At 48.5% G+C, this 13,452-nt stretch overlaps 1 protein-coding gene across 5 annotated transcripts in view; it reads left to right on the top strand.

Annotated features, from left to right (window-relative positions):
* The window catches only part of LOC125624689 (gap junction beta-5 protein), a 143,489-nt gene that overhangs the window by 41,682 nt on the left and 88,355 nt on the right, over positions 1-13,452 (top strand). For 3 of the 5 annotated variants that reach the window (XR_007353372.2, XR_012665465.1, XM_048825841.2), the window contains exon 1: positions 10,947-11,103. The gene's annotated coding sequence lies outside the window, so the exon portion shown is untranslated. Of the gene's footprint in view, positions 1-1,835; positions 2,361-10,946; positions 11,104-13,452 lie in introns of those variants that run through there. The other 2 variants (XM_048825843.2, XM_048825844.2) reach the window with 2 other exon arrangements.

Raw genomic sequence — 13,452 nt, 5'->3', positions numbered from 1 at the left:
TGAGTGGCAGCCCTGGGAGGAGGAATACTGCTCCAGTGAGAGCTCTAGTTTCAGAGCAGTGAGTTATCCGGAGCAGGGAAAGGCTACCTATCTATCATGAATTGTCTAAGGGGACTGAACTTGGGCTATCTTGACCTAAATCACAAATGGTGACTGTTTGAGCTAAAGGGTGATGGTGCTCGTAAACCTTGACATATGTGGTCTATCCACTAGGGGGAGACAGTGAGCCACACTGTGTTGGCAGCCGGTGCAGACCTACTCACTCACCTTGCCTTAAGTATTTCTAACCCATCCATCACTGCATCTCTCTCTCCTCCTGTTTGTACTTTCCTTTGACTTGCATCACCATTCCAGCTAGCTATTGCCCTCACGCAAGTCCTTCATGACCCCAGCATGACCTGCTCACATGAATAGTTGTAGCTTTGGTTTTTTTGTGCATTGCACCTTTAAATTTCTAAGCCCTCGGTGTGCAGAGACAGCAGTTGTTTTGTTCTCCAAGCCGCTGCAGCATGTTACAGAGATGCACACACTGTGCTCTGGCCTGGAGACTTTGGTTCTTGTTGCATGGGTTCCTTCTGATCCCATTCCCCTCTACAGCTGTCACTTGAGGTCTGAAAGTTCATGGGTGCTCTTGACATGTGGAAAAATAGGGATTTCACTAATTATGAATCACCTGTATGGTGGTAGCCCCTAGAGGCCTCAACCAACTTCAGGCACCATGGTGCAAGGTGCTGTACAAACCAGACAGCTCACCGTCCCTGCCCCAGATTACTCAAACACTGACAACTCTTGTTTCTGCTGTCCCCTACCCCATCGCCTTTTGACATTGTGGAGCCGGCGGAAGCTTGTACTGTGAGACCAGGCTGGGCTTTTGGCCAGTCAAGGGCATCAGATGGCAAGTGAGAGGGGAGGGGGAAAGGAGCCAGCTTCTCTGCTCTCAGCAGCATGCCTGGCTTCACACCCCGCCACGTCTGTCGTGAGAACGTTCCGCTCACCTCCGAGCTGTGAATCACCCCTGCTATTATTATTCAACAGGAAAAAAATCAATGTTATTACCCACACTCTAGCCCCCTGCAATCAAGGTAAAGTGGCAGGTTTCTCCAACCAGGGCACCGCTCTCTAGTTCAGTTACATACCTACAGCAGAGACAACAGACACGGGGTTCTTCTTTTGTTCCGTGCACCAGCAATTTTAATGGGCTAGATTATTCTCTTTGTGCTTTCATACAAGCCAGTCAGCATTACTAGTGCTGGATGCTGCCTTCCTCGGAGACCCGGCTCGTGCCCATGTTCATTTCCCCTAGTGCTAATTGGATGCCTTTGGCTTCCTCTCTACTTATGTCAATGCGGCATGGCATGTCCCTGTGCTCTCTGGAGACAGACCACTGGACTGGAGCTCAGGAGACCTGGCTCTGTCTCGGGCCTGCTGGGTAATCTTGAGCGGGTCACTTTGCTGCTTTGTGCCTCAGTTTCCCCATCTGTAAAAAAGGGGATAATGATACTCGCCTTTTTTGTAAAGTGCTTTTAGATCTACTGATGAAAAGTGCTGTATAAGTGCAAGGTAGTGTTATTATCTGGGCTCACCTGGAGAAAGGGGAGGGCACAGAAGGCAAGTATTTACTTGACCACCACAATGCTTTGCTTTTCCGAGCCCTGATGCCCACGCACCTGTACCCCTAATTAGCTCTAGATCTTTGTTCGCCTGTCTTCTGGAGAACTGAGTCTTTTAAGGTTGCTTGAGTAAAGTTTCCAGAGCGGGCAAAAATCACGATGTGTTAACAGGCAGCAAAGGCTGTGACATGAATTTCATCAACTCCTTGTTATTTGTCTCTGCAGATGTTGACAGGCAGTCCTAGTGACCATGCAGATGAACCCTTTGTACATGGATGGACAAGAAGAGCCGAGTGAAAGGGAAGATGGGGATCAGAACAAGAACTACCAGGTGGTGAGGAACTGGCTCCAGGGAGAGACAGCAATGGGTTGTGCTGAAATTTGAATTATCAAACTTGGGGCCAGTCTTCTTTTTATTAATGACTCTGGCACAAAAAGTCTGAGTGTGCTAAGGAAATTTGCTGATGATACAAAGTTGGGAGGGATTGTTCATAAAGAGGAGGATCGGAATATTATACAGGAAGATCCGGATGGCCTTGAAGATGGGAGTGACAGAAATGGGATGCAATTCAATTGGAGAAAGTGTGAGGTCATGCCTTTCGGGTCTGTTGAATCTCTGCCCCAAGCTGGGGGCTCGTCCGTCGGAAAGAACAGAGGAAGAGAAAGACCTGGGTGCGTGGGTCAAAACCCAGGATGACTATGAGCCACCATTGTGATGCGGCTGTGAGAAAGGCAAATATGATGCATCAGGTGAGGCGTTTCTAGGAGAGATTGAGACGTATCATTGCCATTGCACCGTGTACAGTTCTGGCCGCCCATGTTCAAAAGGGATGGATTTAAAGGGGAACAAGGGCAGAGGAGAACTACTAGGATGATCGGGGAACTGAGGGCTTAGGAGACAGGACTGGAAGAGCTTGGCTTGTTTAGTCCAGCATGAGCTGTGCATGCTCTCCCTAAATATATTGGGAAGGGGGGGGGGGCAAATACCAGGGAGGGTGACAAGCTATTGAAGCAAAAGGAAAATGCTGCACAAGAACAAATGGGGATAAACTGGCCATGAACAAATTCAGGCTGGAAATTAGGTTTCTAACCAACGGGGGGGTGAGGCTCTGGAACAGCCTCCCAACAGGAACTGTGGGGCAAATAACTTCATTAGTTTAATGAGAGAGTTGGACCAATTTATGAGAGGAATTGTATGTCGGGGTTGTTTATGATGGTGAGGGGCAGGGCTCATTTCCAGTTTGTATCTTACGTTCCCAAAGTTCATGCTTCAGGGTTTCAGCAGGCCACCTGCAGGGGTCAGGAAGGGATATTCCCCTCTCCATTAATTCTGTTGGGTTTTTTTAATCTCTTTCCTCTGAAGCATCACGGCTGGCCATGGCTGGAGATGGGACACTGGGTGGGGTGGGCCAGGCTCTGAAGTGGCACCGAGCGCTCTCTCGGATAGGTGTGTGGCCAACTGGTTCTTGCTCACATGCTCACCGATCGTCATATGTGGGGTGGGGAAGGAATGTTTCCCCAGGTCAGACTGGCAGTGACCTTGGGTTTTTTTTTATTTTGCCTTCCTCTGCAGCATGAGGGTGTGGGTCACTGGCCGGGATTACCTGGGTCTATCTCACTTACTCATTTCCCTGCCATTGTGGGGGCTCTGGGCCCAGGCCCCTCCTATTCTCTGCCTGTGGCACATCATAGTCTAGTCTCCTGTGGGCTGTTCGGTTGCTGGGTTTAGCATGCGGGAGCTGGGTGGTGTTGGTGGCCTGTGCTCTACAAGGGGTCAGACTAGAACATCTGGGGGTCCCTTCTGGCCTTGAACTCTGTGCCAGAGCTGAGAGAACAATGTAGGAGTCTTGACCTACATCAACTGATCTAACCACTAGCCATAGCCCTCAAAAAGATGAGGCAGCCCTGCTCTTGTTCTCCAGGATTTTTCCTGCCTCGGATATCAAGCTTAGAGAAGCGAGACTTGGAAGACCTCTGCTGGACCCTTTATCATTTGCAATGTGCCCATGCTAGTCTCTTCAGCAAGCCACTGACGTTGCTCCTTTCCCACCTGGGGCCAATAACAGTATTCAGAGTCCGATTAAAGCTTTATGCCCTACCAAGTCTAATGCACTGTAGCAAACGTCCCTCTGCCCTGTCTGAAAATGCCCATTGTCAAGCAGTCTTTCCCATCTCCCTGGATGGCTGTCTGGCGTACACTCCAGCACGCATAATCTGTGGCCAGAGGCTAACAACCCATGGCTTGCCTCGATTCCTCTTCGCTTAAGTTTCCCTTCCATCCAAAGGCGGCAGGATTTGGCATTCAGAACGGAGGCAGGGGGAGGGGACAGCCACACAGCTGTGGTCAAATGCTTTGCCAGGGCCCCATCAAAGGAATCCACATCTGTCCCAAGAAGATACTGGAAAGCAGTGAAACTGTATCCTGAGTGGTGCCTGGTAATCAGCACAGTATAAACGCCTGAATGGATTATTATTATTTTCATCTATCCATAGGCCCCTCTCACAGGCCTGCCATACAAAGACCAAGGAATTTATCCTTGTCACCTGCTGTGAGCTGGGGGGAATGTTAGTCCCCTATTTTGCACATAGACACAGAGGCCTAGTAATTTTGGGTGTCCAACTTGAGACACCCTAAAGGAGCCTGATCTTCAGACAGTAACTGAGCCCCCGCCCTCTGAAAAGCAGCTCCCTTCAAGGGCTCCCAAGTTGGGCCTCCAACATCACTAGCCACTTCTGAAATTCTCAGCCAAAAAGATGGAAGGTCCTGATTCAGAGAAACATCCCTATTCATGGCAGCCCTGAAGTGTGTGCTTAACTTTACATATATACTTACGCTCCATTGAAGTTAGTGGGTCGTAAAGCACATGCCAGAGGTCTGGTCTCCAACAGGGTCTACGAAACTCACCCAAGGTCACACAAAGAGTCTATGGCAGAGCCATGACTCAGTTTCCCCAGTCCCAATTCAACGCATTAACCACAAGACCAGCCTTCCAGAAGCAAAGCAGGCCCGTCACAGATAATCCGTAAGCGATTAGTCCCCTGCCTGGAAGAACAAATGACTGCAAAGACCAGAAGCTGAAGGGTGCTAAAGGACATTGGTTATATATACATGGTTAGACAGACAGACAGCTGGATGGATGGACACTTATTATTTATTAAAAAACGGAACCTGAGCTTGTATCAGTCCCAGTGTGCTTAAATTACAGAGTAAAAAAGAAAGCCCCATCCCCAGGCATTTGCTGCTGAGTGTTTTATTTTTTCAGCCTTCCTTCCATTACAGCATATTCCATTTAACACTTGAGTGAAAACACCAGAGGCTCTGCCTTTTATACGCTCTCTGCTAAGCATTATTCTGCCCCCCTCCCCTTTCCCTTGGCTCTTAACCTTTCCCAGAAGTTTTTAATTAATCGCGATGAAGCAATTGCAAAACTTTTCCCTGCTGGAGGAATGAGAAATGTTGAGAATGGAGCCTGTTGCCCGGGGAAAGTTCACAGGGAAGCAGGAATTAGCACCTCAAGATCTCACAACAGAACATTTCAGGAGAGCACGTACAGACACCCCATGGGGGATTTGAACCCTGCACCTTTGGCACCACTCTCCACCAATCGGGGAGGATCTAACACACTCATTTGAGACTCACGAATACAAAATTTTGGATACAAAATTCCCTGCTGTATATCAGGCTTCTGGTGTGACTATAGGTAAGTCACGTCCTTGCTCTGTGCCTCAGTTTCCCATCTGTAAAATGGGGATAATCTTTTTCTATTTAGACTTTCAACACTGCCAATGACTGTCACTTACTATGTCGATTCCAGAACAGGGTCCTGATCTCAGTTGGGTCCTGTAGGTGCTATTATAACCCAAATAATAATGATAATCGAAAGGAGTAACCCCATGAGTTAGCAGCAGCAGTAGGCTGTTACTCTTTAGAAGACGCGACATATGCTTCACCAGCGTGTTACATACACCCAGAGCCAGGCAGCATTTCTGTAACAGGATTGTACTGATCACAGTGAAGGTGTGTTTCTGCCTTTTATTATAGACTTCAAGCCACTAAACGTTCATTTCGATGCAAGCTGCTGCCTGCTCTGTCTCCGACAGCATCTTGCTGCTAAACCTATCAACAAAGGTGATGCGCTAGGTTAGTCAAGCATGTTCCTCCTGTTACTATTATGTATTAATTTACATAGCGCCAATCACAGGCAGCTTCATGCTTCCAAAGATACAGGCAGGAATTGTGGAGGCTTCGAAGCAGGTCGGATCCTTTCGGTGCTCCACAGATGCCGTAGCTCTGTGTGCTGTCACAGCAACAGGAACAATGGCCTTGCACGTTCACTGGCCCAGGTGCAGTGGATGGTGTTCTCCACTTTGAGTCCTTGTGGAACTGATGGTATAACGTGGTTTTTAGCAGCTCCAGCCAAGGAGTCCTAAATCCAAAGTTCTGACCACTTATCGCTGATTAAAACCATCCCATAGCACTTTTAGCAAGAGCAGAAGGGTCCTGGCAACTCAGACACTGTTTCCTTCCGCAGATCTGGAAAAGAGCTGTGTGTAGCTCGAAAGCTAGTACCTTCCACCAACAGAAGATGGTCCAATAACAGAGATTCCCTCACCTGCCTTCAATACCCTCTTGGTTGGATACAATGTTCTGTGTCACTTCCTGTCCTAAACTCTTGCCAAGCACTTGAACAAAAGCTGCCAAGCTCCATCCCAGAGTTGTCTGCATGGGGGTGCTGATTACCTGCTGTTAAAAGTTGGCAAAATGCTTTGGGACCCTTCTGGAGGAAATGCACTAGACAAATGTAAATTCATTATCAGTAATTTTGAAAGAAAAAATAGCCTGGAAAAGATGAGCACGAACCCCACTTTTTTAGGTGCTATCCTTCTTTGCCCCATTGGGAATGTATTTGAATTGACAAACTCCTGTAGGGGGACATGTGACCACAACCATCTTCAGCAAGACATCAGGAACTGAACCAGGGACTCCAGCGCGACGTCAGGCTCTCTAGCTGGATGCTATAACAGACTCAGTTTCTCTGTGTGCTAGGCACAGAGGGGGACCTGTCCCACACACTCAGCTGGGGATTGCAGAAATGCTATATAATTCTATAGAGATGTATGACCATGAACATCAGACCCAATCTTGCAATCTTTACTCTGGCAAAACTCCCTCGGATCTCAATGGATTTGGCCCCTGAACTCTGACTCTTCAAACAGAAAAAAATAACTATGTCACCAACGCTCAGGGAGAGAGAAAAAATTGGGGGTTGGACTAGATGACCTTCAGGGGTCCCTTCCAACCCTGATATTCTATGATTCTATGATACCTTGAGCTTGGATTTCCCAGTGAGGATTCAGCCTGGCAGGGCGGATCTCCTTGGGGAGCTGAGTCTGGCCAAAAGCAGAGGGATGCACCAGGAGCTCTTGGTTCGGAATGTGCAAATTAAAGAGACCGAGTGGCTCCCTGGCTGTGGCTGGCAGCATTTCAGGCAAACTCGGTGTGATCTATCAGAAGGGAAGACAGGGCTCACACAGCAGGTTCCCACTGGGAGCGTAGCCCAAACTAGCACACAGAGCTGATTGGGAAGTGGTTCGTTGTTGTTTTTCTCCCTGGAAATTTGGACAAAAAGTGTAGGGGTGGAGGAAGCAGGGGAAATTGTTGAAAATTTGAGCAGAAAATTCCAGCTTTTCATAGAAAACTCAAACACCCCAAACCCGCAGCATTTTCAGACAAAAGCTGAAACGTTTCAGGCAAGAGCTTTTCATTTTTCTGTCCAAAAGTTGACATTTTCCACCGAGTGCAGACACTTTCTGTGGAAAATGTCATTTGGCTGAAAACTCAGTTTCCCATTCGGAGAGTCAAAAGCCCCCACGACAGGGTCCTGCACCATTGATTTCATTGTGGGGCCAGCTCAGACCCCATATGTCAGCCTCACCCGCTGAACCACTGAGAACTGGGGGGTGTAGTGGAAATCCTGGGAGCGGCTCTGTCCAGATCACAGTGGCCCAGCCAGGGGGTTCATGACAGCTCAAATAAGAAGCCTCAGGATTTCACTGTCTGCATAGCAGAGCTCTCTTCTTGCCCTGCCTTTTCTCTGCACTAACCCCCTTTCAATACCCTCTCTGCATCTGCTTTCACATTAGGCCTCTCAGCTGGTGCTGCTTCAGCTCCAGCCCATTGCTCCATGGCTATTACCCCTCTCTATCCCATTGCTCCTGTGAACCAAACCACCAAGGTTCAGCCCCCTCGCTACTTAGCACCCGTCCTAGGGATGCACTGGGCCGGCTCTTTTGGCCATGCCTTGCCTTCCCATGGGAGATCCCCCTAGCCTCAGCATCTCAGAGCCTCGCTGATCCGGCCTGAGCAGTGTTTGCAGCTTGGAGTGGATCATGCAGCCAAGATAATCTTGTGTTTAAGCGGCTTATCTGACACCTGCTCTGTGGATATGATAGGAGGGATCAGTATGGCTCCCCTTTGGTCTGTAGGCTCAGTGCCACTCTGGGTAGCCAAGCACTGTCCCTTCTCCGTAGCCTCCATAGCCTCCCATGTCCCAGCCCTCCAGTGGCAGCCCATCTCAAGGCACATACACAGATGGAAAGCCGCCGCAGCAGCCCCATCTACCGACGAGTCCACTGACTCGGTTCATTTCAGGACCCCTTTCTGCCTCTGAAACATTCTGTGGACTCACCCCACCTTGCCCCTGGGAACTTGCCTTGCTCAGCTCCCCTGTGGCACCTCTCTCCCTTCACTTTATCGCAACATTGCTAGCACGAGAGCCTTCTCCTCGGCAGCTCCCGTCACCCTGAACAGCCTCCCTGCACGACTGTGTGGGGGCAGCTCTGCATCTCAGTCCAATTCCCAACCCCCTTGCTTGTGCCTCTTAATTCTCCTCTTGCTCAGCTGCTCTTAGCGCTGTCCCGCTGACGAATCAAACCCTTTCTGTTGCCCCGGACTGGCTAAAACGTGGCCCAGGTACAGCTCCGCCCAAAGGCAAGAAGTTAACAAAAATCACGCCCACCTCCTGTAGGCTGCTGAAAGTATTGGCACCGAGTTCAGCAAACGGGTAAGACGACAAAGAGCGTTGGGGTACCTGGTGCATGGATCAGAGAGCTGCCGAGAGAGAGAAATACGCAAACAAGTCAAATCAAAAAGCACCTCTCGCTGCTTGCTCTCTCCCTTTCTCTTCTGAGGGCTGGATGCTGCTCAAAGACGTGGCTTATCCTGCCTTTTGGCTAATACTTCGCTGCTTTGTAAAGATTATTTCACACTGCAAAGCGCTACGGGGGACATCCGATATGAAAGACGGTGCAGCCCTGGGCTCTGATCCAGCACAGGGTTATGCAGCTGAGTAACTTTGAACTCAATTCATAGGTGCGGCTTTGCAGCCTCAGGCCCATGGGGCCCAATCCTGGTGTTTATTATTTCTTTGTATTTCAGTAGCACCAAGAGTCCCAAGCTGAAATCAGGACCTTGTTGTGCTAGGTGCTGTCACACATGCGCACACAGAGTGAGAGACAGCCTCTGCCCTGGAGAGCTTGCAGTCTAAGCAAGAAACTCTTTGGAGCAGAGACCATCTGTTTGATTCGTGTTTGTCCAGCACCTATCATAATGGGTTCCTGGTGCAGGGCTATGGCTCCTGGACATTACCACAATACCAGTAGTACTCAGGAGGGGGTATTCTCTCTGTGTTCCAGGTGGGGAACTGAGGCCCAGAAAGACTTCAGTGACTTGATCAAGGTTCCAGAGGGTGTAATCCTGCTCTTGCCTAATGCTTTTCATCCACAGACACCAAAGCACTTTACAAAGGAGGCCAGCATCATTCTCCCCATTTTATAGATAGGGAAACTGAGGCACAGACAGGTGACGCAACTTGCACTGAGACCAGAGGCACAGGTAGGGACAGAGTCCCAGTCTCTTGTGCTGGTCATGATGCACAGCCAGCTTTCAGGTGATTGAATCCACATCTCTTGTGTCCCAGTGCACCACTTTAATCACCAGCCCTTCTTTCTTCTTAGCCCAGGGGGGTTAGCCTATGGGACTCAGCGACAAAGATTCCTGTTGGCTGCAAGGGGAGCATCCAGGAGCTCTGTTGCGGCATTGTGTGGTACTGCACATTGCAATGGGTGCAGAGCTGCTATGGAGTTCTGCGTCACATCAATCAGCTCCCTTCTGATATAATCACCTCAATGATCCACTGACTAGCGGGGGTTTATTTTCTGCCTGTTGGGTGAGTTCCTAATGACAAGCCCTCTTTTTTCATTTCCACTTTTGAAAAATACGCATTAATTTGTCTTTCCTATCAATTGATTTTCCTGTTACAGCTGCTCTCTGCCTGTCCTTGATCTATCCCTTGCAGGAAAATCTCTGTAAAAGAAATGGATACCCTATTGCTTAAGAGATTAAAATTTACTGAAAACTTCTACCCCAAAGGGGTGCAAGGAATTGATTTGTAACAATTAATTATAAATGTTTTAATTTAAATGGCTAATGTAGAAGATAGATATAAAACAGCAAACTCCTGAAGTGTTTTATGGGTCCTTAAAGACCACTAAACACTTGTTCCAATTCTGCTAAGATCACCCAAATGACTTGTTTCCGCAGTTGGGAGTGGGTGGGAGGGGACAGAAATTTCCCGCTGTATTTTAAATACATCCAGGCAAGTTGTGATTGATTTATTACTCTGGGGCCAGAAGTTTCCTTCAAAAAACCGAGAGGTCCTTGATGCTATGGAGGGGAGAGAAGGGAATTTTGCGGGATGAGGTTCAGTGTGTCTGGTGTGGAACCAGCACAATGCCTGTTACTTCCCTTACATCCCATCCATTTGTCTCAAGGGACAACACTCATTTTAGTTCTCAGGGCCTTGAGCCTGAAAGGTATTTACACACCTGATTCCCACTGAGTTCAGATATCTTTGAGGACCTGAGCCAGAGTGCCATACATTGCATGCAGATTTGAAACCAGATCCTCAGCTGGTGCAAATCAGTGACGCCCTATATATTTCAATGGAGCTACACCGAGTTACACCAGCCCCTTGAGGTCCCCCTTGCTTTTACCATCACAATTTATTTTCATCAGAACCACTGAATCATGAAACGAAGACTATAAAGAGCTATTTCCACTAAAGGAAGGAATCCCTCAATGTCTGAAGTTTCCTGAATTATTCATGTTGTGTGTGTCCCTGTAACAGGGCACTGGCCCTTTAAGGGAAGCTATAGGCTGTGCGCAGCCCCTCCTCCTGGTTTATCATGGCACAAGGGAATTGTGGGAGCTGTAGTTTCCAGAGAGACCCTGGGGATTGTAGGCTGCAGCAAGGCATGCTGGGAAGGAATGCCAGGGATATAAGGAGCAGACTGGGCAGGAGAAGGGCAGTTGAAGTGGGATGAAGCGGTGGTGTGAGCTCCTAGTGGCTGCATCAAGCTGGCTGTAGATCCCTGAACAAAGGTTGGTGGAGGAGGGCTGGGAAAAGAGGGGAAAGGAAGAAACCCTAACACGGTAAGTGGATGGGTAAAGTCAAGCTGCTTGGGGGTGCTGCAGAAGGGGTGAATCTTTAGGCCTGTGGTGGAGGTGGAAGGACATGATCTGGGATGAAAGAAGCAGAGACCTGGTGTTTCCCCCCCCCGCTCCTACTTAGGGGCCTCTGACAGGACCGAAGGGGAAGGGGGGAGAAGCTCCTCTCTGCCTCAAGGGGGCAGACCTTGAGCAAGCCCAGTGTAGCCCTGGGATGGGAAAGCGCTGTCTGTCGATCCTTTCCATTAGTAGTGGATGCAGGGTGTAGGGGCTGCTGATTGTCTAGGGTCTTGTATCATTTTGGTGCCTCTGCTCCCAAGCGGGAGCAGGAAATGTGATTAAAAATGACCCCTGCATAGAGTGTGGGGGGGGGGGGGAAATGAACTGAACTCCCCAAAGGCTCATTTTGAGTTCTGAGTAGACACATTGTGCGTTCACCCCACCTCCATAGCAGCCCCAGGGGAAATATCCAGCACCGAGGGGGGGGTGTGTGTGATGTCAAAGGTTAGAAGGAGTGTTCTGCCTTCGGGGTACAGATGGCCACTGGCAGATTCACTCTCATGATGCAGTGTCTGTAACTGGCTGCTGGAGTGATCTGTTAGGGAAGTGGCCTGGAATTACCCCTCGCTCTGCTCTTGCAGCTCAATGCAGGTGAGTTTCTCTTATGATAAATCCAGTGGCTGTTTATGAGGTGTTGGTGGTTGTTGCTCCCATGATTCCCTTGCTCTAAACACAATGGCCCTTGCAATGGCTACCACTGCTAGACACTTCATCCTGGCTTTTAATCCTATCTGGTCTTTGAAACAGCATCTTGCTGCTCTTCGGAGCTCATGCAAATGCCATTATCTCTTCCTTTCATCCTCTCCCCATGTGGTATCCCTGTCAGTACATACCCTGCAAGATGATACTTCCTATTACTGTGTCTGCTGCTAATCCTCCTCTGTCTTTTACACCTTAATGGTAAAAGGGAAGAAATACACTGGAAAAAAAAGAAAAGGAGGACTTGTGGCACCTTAGAGACTAACCAATTTATTTGAGCATGAGCTTTCGTGAGCTACAGCTCACTTCATCAGAAAAAAAGTAAGTTGGCTGCATAATAAACCTATTGACTGGCTGGAAACAAAACAGGCCCTTATTTCAGATTGCCGAGCCCTGAGCAGTGCTCTCCTGGAGTTATGAGTCTGTTACTAAAGCTTTGGAGTGATTATCTCAACTAAATGGGCCTTTTGCCCTCCAGTTGAGTCTCATTTACTTCTCTTAACCTATCCTCTCCCAATCCAAATAAAAACAATTAGAGGCACACAAGTCCTCGCTCCAGAATCACAAATGTATCGAGAGTGCAGGTTTCAATACTCCAGTAGCTTGTTGCACCCTGTAATAGGGGCATGAGCTCTGGTATCCTGTAAAGTATGCATCCGATGAAGTGAGCTGTAGCTCACGAAAGCTTATGCCCAAATAAATTGGTTAGTCTCTAAGGGTCCACAAGTCCCCCTTTTTCTTTTTGCAAATACAGACTAACACGGCTGTTACTCTGAAACCTGTCAAATTAGGCAGCTATATTTGGCCTGCGTCCACTACTCCTGCTGCTGCATTTGGATGCAGTGGGCCTTCTTCCTCTGGCGTGCTGGTGTAAGTTCGTGGTGATTCCATTGAATCCAGTAAATTTACATTGATTGGGCACAATAAAAGAAACTAAGGGGGAATTGTGCCTAGTAATAGTGTTGCTATGAACTGTTTTAACAGCTGCTGTCTTCCCCACCAGTGGTGGCTGCATTTTAATGGTGGCTTATACACTGCTGGTGGGTTTGATTTCAGAAAGACGCTGCATGATCCTATAGGAATACACAACCTGAACGAGCTTTCTGGAAATAGGTAACAGTGTAGATGTTACGAAGTGGACCTTGCTGCTCCACAGTTAAGATTGAGATGAGCATTGGTTTGTGGGTCTAATTCCCCCCACCCCCCCCACCCACCCCCAAAAAAAACCTACTCTACTCTAAAGTTCACATGTGAACTTGGATTGTCTTAAACTATTCTGCATAATCAGGGCTTGGAACAAGGTTAGTGGTGTAAATGACTGACTGGGGTTGGTCTGAGCTAGTGTCCCTCACCCACCCCTACATGGGGTGAGCAATATTTAAACCGTTATTAAGGATTTGATCTAGTTCTACAAACTGATGCGCACCTGGGATCTGCACTAGAGGAAGTGACGGGTGCACATGCTGTGAGACTGCTGCTTTGTTTGGCACTAAATGTTCCCCTGTAGTATCTCATTGCAGGGGAAGAGAAAATTGAAATTGATGAGAACTGCTGGAAACCGATGTGAAATTGACT

The sequence above is a fragment of the Caretta caretta genome, chromosome 19, assembly GCF_965140235.1.
Source record: "Caretta caretta isolate rCarCar2 chromosome 19, rCarCar1.hap1, whole genome shotgun sequence".
Taxonomy (NCBI): domain Eukaryota; kingdom Metazoa; phylum Chordata; order Testudines; family Cheloniidae; genus Caretta; species Caretta caretta.
Note: the sequence above shows the minus strand (reverse complement) of the source record. Positions and strands in the feature narration are given on the sequence as shown.